This window comes from Aphelocoma coerulescens, chromosome 1, assembly GCF_041296385.1.
Source record: "Aphelocoma coerulescens isolate FSJ_1873_10779 chromosome 1, UR_Acoe_1.0, whole genome shotgun sequence".
Lineage (NCBI taxonomy): Eukaryota > Metazoa > Chordata > Aves > Passeriformes > Corvidae > Aphelocoma > Aphelocoma coerulescens.
In genome coordinates, this window is record NC_091013.1 from 5,711,342 (window position 1) to 5,728,974 (window position 17,633).

Consider the following 17,633-nt stretch of genomic DNA (forward strand, 5'->3'; position numbering starts at 1 on the left):
TCTGTGTTCACTCTGGAGGCTTTTCTTTAATGCTATTCATTAACACAGTGAGGTTGGCAAAACTTCTAAAGGGGGGAAAAGTGCTCTAAGCTTTCTTGTATTCCTACCAAATACCTGTTTTGATACTAACCAAAAATGTAGTGCTTCCACTTAGCAGTTTGAAACCTGAATGTGAGTCAGTCTTAGGTGATTGCAAAAAAAACCCCAAGAATCCTAAACCCTTCCTTTCACTCTGACGCCAGAAGAAAAAAATCAAGCACCCTAGATGAGGATGCACACACACCTGCAAAATGGTTCTCCTTGGCATGAGCTGGACTGTGGCATGCAGCTGAAGGCACCTTTTCCTGTGGACCAAGCTGTAAGAAAAACTGAGTGGAAAGAAATTCACAGGGATGTCTAGAAAACATTAATAAAGGGAAGGTTTAAAGAATCAAGGTGGTTCTACGCAGAGAACACACCTAAAAGCCTTCTGTGGGAGAAGAAGGGAGTGAACTGCTGTCTGTGCCTGCTGTAGAGAGGACAGCAAGTTAGGGATTTAAGATGTAGAATGGAGAGCTGCAAAACTTTGGGAAAAGCTTTCTATTGCCAAGCAGGAGTTGTAAAATCAATGTTGCTGGTAGGAACTCAGAAAGAAAAGATCCTGGCAGATGCTGGAGGAGAGTTGGGGTTTGGTGTTTCTGCACTGGGGACTGGAGTGCCTGGTCCCTACTGGGAAATGAACCCTTATGAGATCTGGACAAGGGGCAAGGGAGATCCAAAGAATGTAAGTTCTGCCCTTCCCTGTTCATCCCTTATGTTGCTGTACAAAAAAAAAAAAAAGCTAGGGAGGGGGTGGGGGACATGAAATTAGTGGTCATGATGAAGAGAAGTAAAAGGTGATGGAGAAGCTTTGCTGTCAAAGGCTGGGGGCAGCTGGGTTAGGTGACTTATGGAAATGTCCTTTAACTGCGCACGCTGCAATTTTATGTTGGGAGAGACTCATGTTCCAACCCTGCTCCACTCTTGGAGCCTCACATGCTGTGAATTCTAGCACAGGGCAGCACGGATCTGAGTGTCAGATCAAATGACCTTGGGAAGGATATTGGTATTTTTGCTTCTCTGTCAAGGGGTCCTTTCAGATAGGGGCTGCTTCTTATCTTCCCCTTTGAGCATGTGAAACAATTCACTTGCAATCCATGCGTGTTCCATGGAGAAGATTAAGCAAAGCCTTGAAGTTGGTGACCTTAGAGATCAGCCTCAAAACTGGTGCCTGAACCCAGCTACCAGAAAGACCATGGTGCCTTCAGTTTGCTATTTTTTTCAGCCTTTGGGCTCTCAGTGAGTTTCTGTGGCACAGTTAATTCCTGATGACCAGCCAAAGTAGAGTCGTAACTACCAGGAATGCATGGAGGGCACTAAACAAAAGCTGAAAGGCCGGGTAAGTGCCTGCAGAATTTAAATGCAGGTGCTGGTTCTCTCTACAGCACAGTCCTGCTTGCCTTTTTGGTATTGCAGCCACTGCACGAAGCTGGTGAGTGCTGAAGTAGTTTTGCAGAACCATAAGCAGTGAATTAAAATCTGAGTCAAGTTCCTGGCTCCCTGTACCGGCGAACGCTTCACTAGCAAGTAACTGAGACGAAGTACCAGAAAATTTATGGACTGTGATGGTCTGTCACTCTGTGTGAGCAGAAAAGAAATGCCATCCAGCTTCCTGAATTGATTTCTTTGGTGCGTGGTGAGCCTAAAATTATTTGATAGGACATATGGTCTTTGTGTGTTGGTAAAACACAGGCGATCTGGGATGCTCCACGCAAGGAAGTGTGGAGCATCTTGTTCTTGGAGTTCTCTTCCCAGCAATGGCCAGCGTGTGACCTTGGCAGTGCTGAGCTCTCATTGGCTGTGTCTGAAAAATGCATCAAAAATGTGTGTATTTGTAATGTAAATGAGGCACAACTTGCCTGCTGACCACAAGGAAATTCAGTCTTCCTGCCACTCCCTATGGAGCCTGTGCCTAGATGAGGCAGACAGAACTAAGATAAACTGAGCCTCCACTGAGTAACTCAATAGCTGTTGGGGGAATCTGTAATTTGCTGGTTTTCAAGGTACCAGATGCTCCTCTGAGAGGGCAGCCCCGATGTGTTTCTGCCTTAATTCCAGGACAACGTTAAGATGGGATTCTTTCCACTGGAAGCATTTTGGATGTTACTGTGAGTAAATGGACCATCTATCTTGGAAGACTGTCTTTTGGAGATAATGTAGTGTTTGGAGTTCACAAATCTGGTGGAATTACATGTATGAGAGGGCATGAGCAGCAGAAGGCCAGTTACCTGCACTCCATGGTACATATTTGCTTTGGATAGCTAACAAGGCCTCATTAGCTGTGTGCTTCTGAACCTGCAAATAGTTGTTAAACAAATTAAAAGCCCCACTGCACTGATACAGGTCCTCTCTGCAGGGGTGTCTGGCTGGCAGCAGTAGTGTTTAACAGGTCCAGCAGCATCAAGCACATACAGCCTGGTTACAAACTGGGGATTTTTTCCCCTGCACTGAGTTTTTCTGCTTGAAGTTTTAACCTGCCTGTCTTTTCTAGAAGAGGGTGGGTCTTCTCAGACAGGTGAAATTGTGCATCTCCAACTTATCTTGGTATAATTTTTCTCTTGTTCTCCTCCTCCTTCTCTTCTTCCTTGTTTCATCCCACTTATTGTGGGTTTGGTCAGGGCCCTTTTTTAGGCATTTAGAATCAGTTGCCAAATCACAGTAACGAGCAGGTAGTTCAATGCTGCACAGTGTGATAGATGCAGCAATTGTACTAGCAATACTTCATCTTTGTGGTTTTCATTTTTGTGCTTCCTGTGTAGTCAGATCAGGTTTTCTTTCCTGTACCTCTAACCATTTTTTGGTACAAGATGTATGTGGGGGAAAGAGGAGGAGCATGAAGGGAGTGAAAATGGCCTTTATTCCCACGTTCTCTTGGGTTTAATGCTTATGTTGCCATGGGGTGGGGACTGCTGTTCTCTCCCAAATCCATCTGTAGGCAACCAGCAGACCTGAATGTAACAGGTCCACATTTGGATAGATAATGCCATTATTTCAGCTATGAACTAAGCCAGTGGGTCTAGGGGTTGGTCTGGGTTGGAAGAGAGGAGTGTGTAGGGAGAGATGCTGGAGGGGCTGTGCAGCTTCATCTGTTCAGCCTGTTCCTTTCTGGGACTCCTGTTGCCTGTTCTAAATTCCTGTGGCACATCTCTCCTGGCCTCACTTAGTGCTCCTTGGGGTCCGTCACATCTTGAGTGTGCTGTTTGTCAAATTCCTTTATTTTCTCCACTAGGAACTTGTGGAGTTGTTTCTGCTGCTCCTTCTCCCGTGTCCCACTGAGGCACTTTGTGCTGCTTTGTCAGAGGCCAGGAGGCTCAGACTACTCTCTGGAAGGCTCTTACAGCCATTTAAGAGCTGCTGCCTGTTTTCTTAGGATGCATTATCTCTTCCTTTTCTTGGGAGTCCTATTTTTTTGCCTTGGGTCTGGACACAGTCCTAATTTATGTAGAAATCCTATCTTGAAACTTGTTCAGTTGTTAACTTAGCACAGACAGTTTTGCAGTTCTTGTGATGGAAGTGAGAGTTTCTGTGTGTGGAGGGGGCTGTGCTAACTCACTAAAGATTCTGGTTATGTTGGCCAGTTCTTGACTGCAACCTTTTTAGTTCTTTAATGAGAGGTTATTTTGGGAGGAAGAATGTAATCGGGTCAAAAATCAAATTTCAGTTAGGACTGATTCATTTTGTATGGGCATGTTTTGGTTGCTGGGCATTGCTCACAATACAAGTTGAAAGAATTGGAGTGTTCAAACTAATTTTTAGTAGGCCTTTCCCATTGGCAGTGACTGGCTTTCCTGACATGGTTTCATTTCAGACTTCTGAACGCTAATTTCTGTTTTGTATTAAATGTACTTTTGACTAACAGAAATGTGTTGGGGAAAGTAATAAAACCCAAAGGGGAACAAAACCATTTCCTCTTGGCATAGTGTTTTTTCTGTAGATCAGCTATGGGCATATTTTGCTTTGACCTGTTTCATTGCTAGTATGAGCTTGAAATTTAAAGTCTTGCCACCAAGCAGAGTAAACTTACAAAAGACTCAAGTAAATTAAGGCAGAGGACTTGGAGTCTTAAAAGACGACTGTCACCTTTGTTCACTATATCGTGGTGGTTCCTGTTAGTAATTACAGTGTCCTTGGAGAACAGGATGGCTCTGTGAAGTTAGAAAACACTTCCCAAGAGTGTGAAGTGTGTGTATATCAGGTGGTTTATATATATAATGTCTGGTATCTAAAACCTGGGGGGGGGTTGAGTTCATAATGTATGCTTTTTCATATTAGAGCTTGATATTTTTTTTTTCTCCTTTTTAAGAGAGAGGGAGAGAAACTGCCATGATCTCTCACAAAGTAATAGAGGGAAATAGTGTTATAAATCCCTTGATGTGCTGTGAAAGCCTAGAGCTTTCCTGTTGCAACCTTTTTGCTCAGTTTTTTTCCTTCCCCTTCTCAGGCTCAGTTTAGAGGCATAGAAAGACACAGAAATTAATTTCTGGGCATAGGCAGTGATATGGGATACACATCATAAGGTCACCCCAAGACACCTTCTATTTGCCTCCTGTGCAGCTCAGGTTTTTTATTATGTGCTCTTTCTCTCATAGTCACTATTCTCAGAAGTTTCTTGAGACAGACTGATACCATGCAAAGCATTCAAACTGAAAGAGCAGCTTTTTTTTCTGCACACTGAAATCATGTGTCTGTCCACCAAAAGAACTGGCTGAAAGGGGACAGGATGGAGGGACCAGGCTGGTTCTAAACTTGGTTATAATTATCTCTGCTTTAATTAAACATTGTAGAGACTTGTGGGGCAACTCGGGTAACTGAATGTCCCTTTAGGTAATTCAGGGTATTTCTCCTGGCCTGGAGCCACCGCTCTCAAAAGGGCATTGGCTTCCCAGTGGTCTGGTGTGCATCTGCCAGTCCTGTGTGGATGTTGTGGATGTGTCTTGGAAACATCTAAAAACATCTCTTGGTGCTATGTTTAGAAACCCAGATCTCTGCCATAAGTGTTGGTAAGAATTTCCAGAATTTTCTCAGCCTGTTAACTTGGAAGGCTTCTCCTCAAACCTCAGTCATCTTTTTATCTCCCTGCCTCCCTGTCTGTGTGTTTAAAGCCAAAAGCTTTAAGTGCCAATATGCAAATACACACATAGGTCAGTGCATGAGATTATTTGACTCTCTTGAAGATGTAATTTCATGGCTATAAGACTCTAAAATCACTAGAGTGATCTGAAATTAAGGTCTCTGACTAATCTATAATAAATGAACATAGCAAAAATGCACGTGCATAGGAATAGGAGTACTCTTCCTTGAAAGATACTTATGAAGCTGCAAGTGCTGTAAGCCTTAATATTTTCATTATTGTTGAGATCAAGTTTTTTATTATGCATTAAAAAGTTTATAGGCAGCTGAGCTATGTAGTGTCTGCTTGCTTGCTGTCTCCTCTATTTCTGGCCCCCAGTGTTATCCCCATTTCAGTGAAATACAATTCCTCTGCTATGATCAAGGCAGAAGGAGTAAGGCAGTGATGGGTATGGTGAGAAGTTTTTTTTTCCCCCCTAGTTCTCCATTGTCTTTTAACACAGTACTTCCAAACTAAACACTGTGTGATATCTTTGTGGTAGCTCTGATGGTCTAAAGAAACAAAATAAAACAACTCCAGTGATTAGCAGTGTTGGAAAAATATTTGCCATGTGAAGAGAGAAGTCATTCCCTAGCAAAAATTATTTGCACCTCTATGCTATCCAATCCTCTGTTATCTAGAGGATAATACTCTGATAAATGTTTAAGTCCTTTTGATTTCAAGATTCTCATCTGTCCTGAATGAAGCTGTTTTTTTCATTTTTATCATCATCATTCCTAAAGAGTGGTTTGGGCTTACAAAAGGGGCTGTTGTTGCAAACTGCCTTAGAACAAAAAATATGACAACCATCCTGAGCTGTGGAAAGAAAGATGAGTGTAGATAGCAGGAGAAAGTCCAGTCTCTGAAAAGCAGCCACATCAATGGTGCAAACTGGGGTAAGGTTCAAGGAGTCTCTGAATGTTGTTGTTCTTGTTGTCTGAATATCTCTCAGATATTAAGGTGGTGCAGGTTACTTGATCACTAAGACTCTGGTTTTATTATGACTCCTTTTATATAGGTCTATATAGATTCAGTTGTTTAGTATTTTGGGTATTTCCTATTTTTAAATACCCTTCTGGGAGGGAAGGCATAGAATGGAAGGGGAGAAGTTGGTGGGGGGGAGTTTGCATATATATTCCTTTTCTCTTATTTTTTTTCCATGTCCAAGAGAAAGGAGTAGAGTTGTCTGTTTTTAAGAATCAAGCAATAAGCAGAGCTTTAAACTTAGAAATTAATAACTAGAAAACTTCCCTCTAGATCAGTAACTTGTGCCCATCTCTCTAGTGAGCAGCATTTAAAATGATGTTTCATCCAGGTTATTGCACTCCTGAAAGCAAACATTCTTTCCTTTGAAGTGTCTCAAATGCTTGTTGCAGTAGTAGTTAATAGGTCTGATTTCAGAAGGTATTCTGTTTATTTTTACCTATTTGTCTAAAATTCAGCTGCTACTTTGAATATGGGTCAGAATATATTCTGTTCACTAGTATGTACGTTGAAAAGCAAAGAGTCTCACAATGGTGTGCTACAGAGTTTTAATGGACAAGTAATACTATAGTCTGTGCTTTCTAAATATTTCAAATTATGTTTGTGGATTGTCATGAACTGGTGCTTTGTGGTGTGACAACCACTGGTCACAGGGCTGGTAAAGTTTGCAGGGGATGGATTTAGCTTGGGAAGGAGGAGACAGCATAGCCTGCAGCACTGCAGTCAGGGCTAGGCAGTGGGGCAGGACACGGGGTTGAAAAGCCAATTCTGGCTCTTGGCAAAATGCACTCGTGAAGAATCATAACCCCTCCTTGTGACCGTAAAAAAAAAACGGTCAGAGGTCCAGAGGGCAGCTGTGTGTTTGCTTTACCTTTGCACTTTACCCTGGTTGTGTGCCTTTTCCAAGGGGTATTTATATTTTCAGGAACATGAGATTGCAGCTGGACCCGTGAAGGACGTGAGGGGTGGTTTGCACGTGTGGGTCGGTGCGTACTGGCTGTTCCTCTCCGAGCCTGCTCTGCAGCAGCACGGGCCATTTAAGCAGTGCCTTCCTGATCTTTTGACGTGCAGCTGGACACATCTGGAGGCAGCAGGGTGTGCAAGCACACAGGCATCTGGCCAGCCGTGCCTCATGCTGGGGATACTGTGGGGCAGGCACTTTGTCAGTGAAAGATCCCTGGATTAAGGAGAAGGCAAGAACGTGGAGCTGGCTGTCCCTTTGGGGCCCTGAACCTGAGGTGAGCTCTGGTGAGCTGTGCGAGCAGAAGGTGTTGGTGAAGTCAGGGAAGCTGCTCCTCTGGCTGTGCCTGAATTCCTCACGTGGATGGTGTGTGGTTCCTCTGTTCCTGGAGCAGCTTTCCCTGCAGTGGGTAAGGCTTCCTGTGGATATCTGCCAGGCAGTTCTTTGGTGCTGCAGGGTTACCTGTTGTGTAAGAGCAATGGGGCTGCCTCGGTTCTCTGTTTGTTAAAAATGGTTTGGGATTTGATATTTCAAAGTGATGATTGTGCTGGGAGGCAAGGTGAAGCTGGGAACTTGTTAAAGAAAAGCAGTAATCACAGAATCATACAATGTCAAGGGGTTGGAAGGGACCTTAACAATCATCTTGTTGCAAACCCTCCTGCCATGGGCAGGGACACCTTCCACTGGACCATGTTGCTCCAAGCCCTGGCCCACCTGGCTTTTAACAATGCCAAGATTGGGGCATTCACAACTTCCCTGGGCAACCTGTTCCAGTGTCGAACCACCCTCACAGTAATGAATTTCTGCCTAGTATCTAACCTAAATTTCTCCTCTTTCAATTTGTACTCATTACTCCTTGTCCTATCACTACAATTGCCCTACATGTCACCTCTGGAGTGTGTAGGAAGTCTTAATCTATTTACCACTGAATGTGCTATACTTGGAATGCTCTGTAAGCATGGAATTCTATTTTCCATGTGCCAGTAAATATTTTAACCTCTAGTTACTAATACTGTTTTATGGGTTCCATGTTCCTGAAACAGCAATTACTTTTTAAATTTCTCATCCACTTAGGAAAAGTTGTTTTTACTTATGTATTTCTGTTTCCTCTGAGGATAATAAGGAGACATCTTTTGCTTCCCATGATAAAATGAATGTGATGGATGTAGAGAGGCATCTCACTTCTTTTTAATGTCTTTGGGTAGGAAGTGGCTCTACTGTTCCATTTTAGCCTCCTGTGGCACCTGGAAAATAAGAATCAGGGAAAGCCTAACCCTGTGCTCAGGCTGACAAGGAGGTGTGAAAACAGACTTCTGACATGTAGATGCAATTGAGTCTTTTTGGAGGAGCTTGAAGACAGTCTTACTGCAGGACCCAGATCTGTCAAATTTAAATGAAAAGGAGAAATCTAGTTTCTCAGGATTTGACTGTTCATTTATCTTTCTTTCCATTGCCTTTCTTTGTGTTTAGAAATTTTATACAGAGAAAGAAAAAAGAATACCAACTTGCTTATTTGGGCAGTGTTAGTTTCCTGTGGTCAAATGTTGTGATTTCTTTTTTTTTCCCTTTGATTTTAAAATTTTTAAAAACCATGCTGTGAAATGAATCTGGAAAACAGTAGGTAGATTAAAAAGGAATATAAATAATGGAGCTCCCAGGAGCAGAGAGACTGGAAGCACAGGGAGAGAGGCACATGGAAGAACGAATAAATCTCTTTGACTGTGCTGCTGAATGCTCAAGTCTTTCTGCATGTGATGTGAGTAAATTGCCAGCTGTCTTTAGTGCTCAGGAATAATTACTCCCTTGTCCTTGAGTCATTCTGGAGTTGTTCAAGTCTATCTAAACATGAGCAGGGTTTTTTCTGTTTCTTCTGATACCTCCAGAGTGAACACTGCTTGGGAGCACCCCGTGGGGAGTGAGGATCACTGAGCTGATGCAGTGTAGTATTGCACGAGTTGTAAAGAGACTCTGTAGGATCGATGGGAGGGCAAACGTATTTTTGAATATCTGTGCTTATTGTGGGGGTGTTTATCTTTTGGGGTTGTTGGTTGGTTGGTTTTTTTTGGCGGGGTGGGGTTTGTGTGTTTTGTTTTTCTCAGTCTCAGGTAGAAGTTGTGTGGATGAATCATATTGGTGGAAGCAAAAGAGGATGTAGTAAAGCTGCCTGTTTTTACTTCCCTAAGACTTTTAACAGACTTACTGTCCCTAAGTTAGTTTTTGTCTATGGCTTTTTGTGTGCTATTGCTGTGTGCATTTTCTGCCTTTTTCTGCCTAAGATAGAGCTCAGCTGTTTTAAGTGTAGCTTTTATGCAGTGTTTATCCACTTGGAAGTTTCTGTTTGTGTGTTTTGCTGGACATGATTTTTAGAGCAGAGAAAACTTGGATCTGGTGAGGGAATTGATCCCTCTGTCCAGCATCCCTTGGAAGTTGTCATCCTGTGCCTAGCAGAGGTGAGAGAAGCCTGCTGTACTGCCCTAAATAAACTTTCTTGCTGTGTTCAGAGAGGCTGATTGGTTTCATTGATAGAGCTGTAAACAAGACAAACCAGCCTGCTTTAAAAGCCTCTGTGGCTAATGAATCAGTCAGGATGTTTTGATCTGTCCTATACAGTTTTCCACCTCAGCTACTCTTGATTATAAGGATCTGAACTTACACCATTATATGGCACATCCTTTTAATTTGGTTGTTGTTGCTTGATCCTGTAGCTGTTGCTTAAAGAAGCCAGCAGAAAGAGCCTGGCTGGGCAGTCCCTTGCTTTGTGTCCCTGTACCTGGTGTCCTGGTGTCCCCTTTCCTTCTGCATAGATCACAATGCCTGCACACATCTGATCCCCCCCAGAGCTGGTGTCCAGGTAAAGTTTCGCTGCTGTCCCTTGTCATGGAGCTCAAAACAAGTAAATGAACAGCAGCTGTATTGATCAGGGCAGCATGGAAAGGAATAAAGTGAGTTTAGAAGAGCATCTGTGTTGCTGTGACCCAGCCTTGGCATCTGCTCCTATATTTCACTTGGGACAGGGGCTCACTAGGGATTTGTCACCTGGAAGAGTCAGACTGAGGGTGAATGCATAGCGTTTTTCTGGTTTATTGTCATGTGGCATTGTGTACTGACTGCACAGCTCAACACTGGTCAGAGTGTTGCATGGCCAGCTGGACCCAGACGCTCTGTCTCTGATACAGGAAATTTTGTGCTTGGAAAAGTCATCCTTTGTAATCCTTGAAATACTCAGTGACCTGAGAGAACAAAGAAAGTTGTCATCTTTTCCTCATAGCCCCTGATTGCCCCTCTCCAGCCCCAGAATTGTTTCCTGCACAGAATTGTTTTTTCTTACTCTATTTTCTTCCACACATCTTCTACTAAAAGAAATCCACTTACTGCGTACATACTTTATCTTTTTAGGCTGCTTTTACACATTGTTCTTCATTATCGGTATGGTTTCTTTGTTTCCCTCTGTATCTTTTTCTGTACTTTCTCTTACTTTCTTTTCCTTCCCCTTTTTCATTCCCCAGTCCCTTTGCACAGCCACCTCTTGGCTTCTCAAGTCACAAGCCAAAAGCAGAGGGTGTAGGAATTATCCCAGGGATAACCCATGTCTCAAATCTGTGTGCAAACTGTAATTTGCCTCCAAGGAAAACTTGCAAACTTGATTTTAAAAAATGATTAGTTACTAAGACTGTCCTGGCCCTCGGTAAGTTGTTCCAGGGTGTGCTGGTCTTTGCTGAAGTGTGTGGCTTGTGACCTCTGTCTTTTAGTTTCACCCAGCATCTCTGTTTACTCATGTTGCTTCTCCTGCCTCTTCTATGGAGTTTTCTCTATCTGCTCTGTTTCCCCTCGCTCAAGAACTGTCCCAAAATCTGATGTGCATGTTTTCCTCTTCACTATTTCTTCAGGACGTAATTTTTATGCCTTTTGGGTAGAGTTACTGGCTGGTTTGAAAGCCACTGAGTGAACTAGAAGACTAGAAGACTTAGTATGGTTCTACTCTTCAGGCTGACTTTGGAGGAAGCAATGATCTCAAGTCATGAGTCTCACCAGGCTCAGGAATTTGCTGTGTACGTAGAGCCCTCCTTTGGTTTTCAGTGGCTCAGCATTTCGAATTTAAAAAAAAAAAAAATTGCTGCTTTGCTTTTCCAGGTTCCTGTCGAGGCTTTTGTGAGGGAAAGTAGACCTTTTGGTCACCTGGAAAAATCTTCAACAGGACTCCTTTACAGGACTCTGTATTTTTACAATCTTCATAGATAGGCAGAGTGTCATAGTTTTATTTGTATAACAGCAGTAAGGCCCTGTTTGCTTTAAGCCTTGTTTTTTTGCAGGACTGGAAATAAGTCCTTGAGGCTATTGGTTTTTCAGTTCATTAAGGTAGTGCTGGAAGATATATGAGGAGAACAAGTGCTTTTTTACCACCCTTCAGTTTGACAGTCACACCAAGCCTTTTCTGTGGAAAATTGGCGTTTTCCTTGGAAAGGTCATTCATGTGTTCAAATAACAGCATGCAGGAACAGAAAACCCTTTCAGAGCAGGTGTCCAGAGATGCAATAGAAGTTATCTGCTTGTCTCTTATTATACCTGTCACCAGAGAAATCTGGTGAATGAGTCTCCAGTTGCCAGCAGCAGAAAGAAGTTACAGTGAACAATAAGAGGCCCATGGGGAGTGCCCAAGGCATCGTCTTTCACAGACTGAAAGCTCTTTTCTTCTGTGCAGGAAAAGAACAAATAAGTAAAACATTAGTCTGCTACTGATGGGACACATGTGAAGCATTAGGAAAAATTAAAAGGTCGGGTTACTTGCAGTTCTCTGAAGTTAGATACTTATCTCTGTGCTGACAGAATTGAGAGAAGGTTTTATTTACTTCCAAGAAAAAGGAGAGGACCAGACAGTCTGGCATAGGAATATAAACCCACTTCTGTTCCTCAAAGTATAAAAATTGCTTGGTGGAACAGATTGTGTTGTGTGAAGAGCCCTTGGAGTATATGTATGTTTGCAGTTGTAATTTTTCCTAACATGGTTCATAGAATCATCATGGGAATGGGATGGGTTGCAAGAGGACCTTGAAGATCATCTTGTTCCAACCCCCTGCCATGGGCAGGGGCATGTTCCACTAGACCAGGTTGCTCAGGGCCCCATTCAACCTGGCCTTGAACACTTCCAGGGATGGTTCTTTGCCTTTGCAGAGAGAGGAATAAAATTGAACTGCTGATTCTGCATCCCTTACCTGCAGCAGCCTCTCCTGGAGATGTTTTTGCCTATGGAAGTGAGCATGTATAGGGTATGGAGGTCCTACCTGGTGTGTTGTACTCTTATTTTATTCTGAGGATTTTTAAGGGTTGGATAAAGTAATTTTATAGAAAACAATTGAAGTTAATTTTGCATTTAATCTTTTGTAAGGTTAGTGAGTGAAGTTAACAGTACGGACTTAAGGCCAGTGGACCTCAAGGTGCTGTAAAAACTACCCTCAGACTTGTTCAGGTTTCATGAAACACAGATGTGGGCGTGTGACAAGCACATTGCTTTTGGGTGCACATGGTTGCAGTTCTCTCAAGGATAGTATCATGGATATGCTTCCCTTGATATTTGCCATGTGTTACAGAATACTTTCTGTCTTGCTGTTACTTGCATGTGCAGTACCAAGAGCCCTGGGTTTTGCTGTGCCAGCATTTTGGAGTTGGAACGCCTGTGAATTTCGTAAGGGAATGTGCTTGTTCCTTTCATGCTGGAGGATGTGCTTGGCTGGGGATGAGGATTTTGGCCAAGAACACTGCACCAAAATGTTGCCACATGATGGGCTGCTCCTGCATCAAATTCAGCAGCTGTTTCCTCCTATTGCTGTCTTCTGCAGCGCTGTCCTCTGCCAATTCTCCCTTTTCTCCCTAAGGAGAATGCACACTGGAAGGCTGATTCATCAGCCCAGTGAAGAGTTGTGCTCAAATTAGTCCTTTCCCCAGGCTTCAGAGTACTGTCCAGACATGAACAGGAATGGATGGCACTAGGTATTAGTGTACAGCTCTGGTAAGGATTTATCCTGCACGTTTTCTGAGGGTCCTGTTATCCCATTTGGAAGTAGAATAATTTCTGTCCCATTTTGCAGGCAGCTGCCAGATCTGTTTAGTCTGTTCCTTTTTTTATTCCTTTCATCCCTGTTCCCCCAGTTTGGCTGCTCCCTGTTGTCCAGCCCCTGTAAGAGAAGTGAACTGCCTGATAAAGAGATGTATTCCTTTTGTTCTGCAGCTGGTTCTTCTCTATTGGGGAGCCAACACTGAGGATCTACATCTAGGTGGTGATGATGTGAGTACATGTGAGATCTGCTTTCTCTCAGATTTCAGTGGCCCAGTGCTTATGGCTGGAGAACAGGCCAGCCTGTACATATACAGCAGGAGCAGAGAAAGCAAAGAAACAGAACGAGAAATTACTGAAAAATTATTTCAGTCTCTAATACAATCATAAAGGTTTGGGATTTCCCCCACACACTTGACTTAAGATATTGCTCTTCACATCCCTTATGTCAGGGTGAGCCTGGATGTGAGGAGACCTTCCCTCTCTCCTTTGATATCTCCTTTCTGTAGGTTCTGGGTACTCATCCAGAGTAGTGAAGGACAGGAAGGGTCAGGGTAGGAGACATCTTCAGTGCACGTCTGAAGCAGAGCCCTTGTGTGGGAGCTGGTGATGCTTCATGGCAAGCTGGAAAAGGGCCATGTTTAGAAAGCAGTGGTTCAACAAAGCACTTGGTGGTGTTACTTGCTGTAGTGCTCTGACTGATGTGGGACCCAAGAGGACAATTCTGTTTAAAAAAAAAGTCAAAAAAATGATCGTGAGGACTGGACTCTTGTCGTCCAGCCTCCTTAGACACTATTAGGTTACCCCCTGACTTGTTTTGGACCAGACTTGGCCTTCTGGCCTTTCTTTTAGCAGCACTGGTCAAGCTTAAGAGTAAACCTTCAAGTAGCAGTGGCTGCATTGCCTGGCAGGGTGCATGCAAAGTGGAGTCCTGTCTTTGCCTTGAGCTCTTCGTGTGGCTTGTGAATCAGCACAGAGTCCACTGAAGAAGAAACAGGCTTCTACAGCAATTTGCCCTGAGCTCATGGGATTCATATCCTCAGAGGCTGGTTAATACTGTTACTCTGTGTTTGATAACCTCTGGGTGTTTGAATGTCATGTTTGGAGGAGGAAGGGGGGAAAACACACCCATGTGAAATGTTCAGACTCAGGATATTGCTCAAACTGGAAATCAAAGGACTGTATGGTGTGCTTTTCTGTCTTTATCAGTAGTTCAAACAGACATGCTAATCCCTGTTTTTTCTCGTAGCTGTGGGGATTATAGCCACAGTGAGAAAGGTACATATTGTAAGGAAGATTGAAAATTTACCTGTCCATCAGATAGCTGAAGCAAAAGTTTATAAAGACAAACAAACCCCCAAGCAACAGAACTGTACTACATGTAGTATGGCACATAATTCTCATAATGCTTTTTAGCAGAAGTCCTCTCTTCCCCTCAGTGCCAATGCTGGGCTTTGGCTGGGAATTTGGAGCTTTTCTCTGTGGATTCTTCTCCACACAGGAGAAAATCCCTTTGCCAGGGAAGTTGTCTGGCTGTATCTGCTTTAACCCCATGTACAGTGCAGTAAGAGCAGGCCAGGAGAGCAGATTTCAGTTTCATTTGCTTTGTCCACTTCATGTTCTTTACATCTGAGGTATCCTACTCCCTCGACTGGCTGCCTTTCCTGTGCATGTGCTGCAGAGCTCTCTGGAGGAAACTGTCCCCTGGATCTCTGCTCCTTGGACTGTTGCTCCAGGAAGTGTCAAATTATCCTCTTCCCTGTTTCACAGGGATGATGCTAGAGTGTCATTTCCTTGTCAGTGGTGTCTGTGTAAGCCTCTTGTGGGAACCAAACTTTATTTCTCTTCCTGCTCATTTGAGTGACCTATGCAACCCGCTGCCTGATTCCCTGCTTGATTCCCGAGATCAGGGTGATGTCGGGGGGTGTGTGTTTTTCACCATCAGCTTTCCAGGAGCACACCCAAAATACCACGTTCTCACCTTTCTGCACATCCTGTTGTTTGGGGAAGACAGAAAAGGAGCTTTCTCTCAAGTTCTGCTGCTGCTTTTTCTCTGGCCTGGTGAAGAAGCTTGGCTCAGTTGGATGCCATTCCTCTCATTATGTGAAATGATAAGGAATAGGCACAGAGTTTTGCTCTGACAAGAGGCACAGTCAAAGCCTTCTTCCACCCTGTGGTACAGCATCTCAGCTGTCCCTGAATGGAATTTCAGCAGCTCAGGCCTTGCTCAAAAGAGTGACTGTCACCTATAAAGTCTCATGAACCTCAATCCCTACAAGTGGTGAACTGATGTGGGCTGAGCAAGTCTGGGTGTAGTTATGGTCAGGGTTTCCAAGGATGTCTTTCAAACCTTTTACCTCCATGCAGTGGGAGTTATCAACAAGGTAATCTGGGCCTGTGCCCTCTGTGGATCCCCAGGCAGCGTGAGCAGTATCGATTCCAGGCTGGTGCCTTGAACAGGACTGCTGTTAAATAAACAGTGGGTGCAGTTCTTTGCTAGTCCTGCTGACTGCAGGCCATGGAAAGGTATTGCCAGGCCAGAACCTCGTATCTTGCCTGACTGAGGTGGAACTTGCTGCCTGGGTCTGCCCGCACAAAAGGCTGGATGCAAATATCTGCAGGGCCCTGTGAGTCACAGGTGGCTGCTGTGGACACTGAGGATGTAATTTCAGCCTCCCACATCTGCCTCAGAAAGTTGCAGCCCCCAGCATGGGTCTCATCTAAGACTCTTGTCAACAGAGGAAGACTGTTGTGATCAGTGTCTTGGAACAGACTTAGTGGAACAGGGGAACAAAACTTCATGTCGTGACTTATTCATGTGAGAACACTACTGAATAAAAAGCAAGAGATTCCTGATGGACTCTGAATCTGCTTAACCTGCCCTCCCCATGTTTTCATGCTTGTGCATGCACACGTGTGTGCACTCTGTTCCTGGTGGCACTCAGATCAGCCAACCCTTTGTCCCTTTTGATTATCCTGGACAGCATTTTTGCTGGGCCTCCAACCCTTTGGATCCTCCTCATGTCCAGGTTTGTGCGTCTGACTCCTGTCCCATTCCCTGAGGAGGCCTCAGGGGGAGTGGGTTTGAGGGCATTGGGACACTGCACTTGGAGTGGTGTCTGTGCTTTGCTGGGCTGGGGAAGGGAAGGCAAATTTAGCAAAACCTCTGTTAGCTGTTGCCATCTCAAGGCAGGAAGTTGTTGAGGGAAGGCAGTGGTGCCTAGAATTTTAAGGGTGAGGATAGTCTCACTAGATAGAGTGAATATAACAAACCACCCAGGTGTCCCATATCCCCAGTGTGCCTATGGGGGATTTAGGCCAGGCTTTTTTGGAAGGCAGTATAAACCAACAGACCCATGCTTTTGTGCTTATAAAGGGGATTGATCTTTGTCTTGGGAAAGGACATTTTGTAGCAGAATGATACAAAATAAAGCTGAAAACAGTGGTGGTGTTCAGCAATGATGATGAAGATGACAGAAGGCAGGGCAAACATTGAGTAAAGAAAAATGGCACAGAGGCTGGAGAGGCCTCGGTGGAAGGCAAAGCAGATTGCAAAGGATTGAGAGCTGCAGAACTGGTGGTTAATATAAAACATAAAAGTGCATTACTTATAAAAGTGCAAAGGGTGCTGCTTAGCCCTCTGTTTAGCTACCACCTTTGATGCTGGTTATGGCTGGGACTTGGATGTGCTCTTGCTGGACTTCCCTTGTTGCTTTTTCCACCTTCTCATGGCAGGGGCAGATGCTGGAGGTCATATTGCAGTCTTAATTCCTCTGACAGAAGCTATTTTTGTCCCTCATGTGTTCTTGATTACAGCATGGCTGTCCAAGGAGTGACCCCCTCGGTTGTTTGCATCCTTGGGAGCCTTGTGTTTGTGGCCTGTGTTGAGGAACCAACTGGGGTCTGCAGGGTGTCTGCTCAGAGGAGCACAGAAGGGCACGTGAGGAACTGTAATTACAAATGGGTTATACCTGGCTGTGTGTTGGCCTTTCAGTGCACAGGTTGTATGTGGTCAGTCTGGTACCCAAGTACTAAAAACATCCATAAAACAGCTGCATTTGGGCATTAAGTAATAATAGAGGAAATAGTAATAAGTAATAATAGAGGAAATGTGAAGATTTGCCAAAAGGCAAAACCCATTTGATTCACAGTGCACGTTTCTGAACAAACTTCTCTTGATGTGCTTATTCTGGAATTTAATCAATTTTGAAAAAGGGATTATCCAATTCACAAAAGATAGACAAACTGCCTCAGAATTTTCATGTGAACTAAATAGCTTTTAATCTAGGAAGTAAGAATAAAGTGGATGTGCTCCTTCTGCCACAGATGAACTTTTCTTAAGCAAATCTAACTTCATTTTGCTTAGTGTATGTGTTTTGTTGTTTGTTTTTAATAATATGGATAAAAAGCATCTGATTTCTCACTAAGGTTTTGTATGCTTCTGCTGTCTT

At 43.8% G+C, this 17,633-nt stretch overlaps 1 protein-coding gene across 6 annotated transcripts in view; it reads left to right on the plus strand.

Moving 5' to 3' along the window:
• The window catches only part of AGPAT3 (1-acylglycerol-3-phosphate O-acyltransferase 3), an 84,597-nt gene that overhangs the window by 9,958 nt on the left and 57,006 nt on the right, over positions 1-17,633 (plus strand). For 2 of the 6 annotated variants that reach the window (XM_069022344.1, XM_069022760.1), the window contains exon 1: positions 7,143-7,410. The exons of 3 other annotated variants lie outside the window; for them this stretch is intronic. The gene's annotated coding sequence lies outside the window, so the exon portion shown is untranslated. Of the gene's footprint in view, positions 1-7,142; positions 7,411-7,524; positions 7,543-17,633 lie in introns of those variants that run through there. One more of the 6 variants, XM_069022525.1, reaches the window with a different exon arrangement.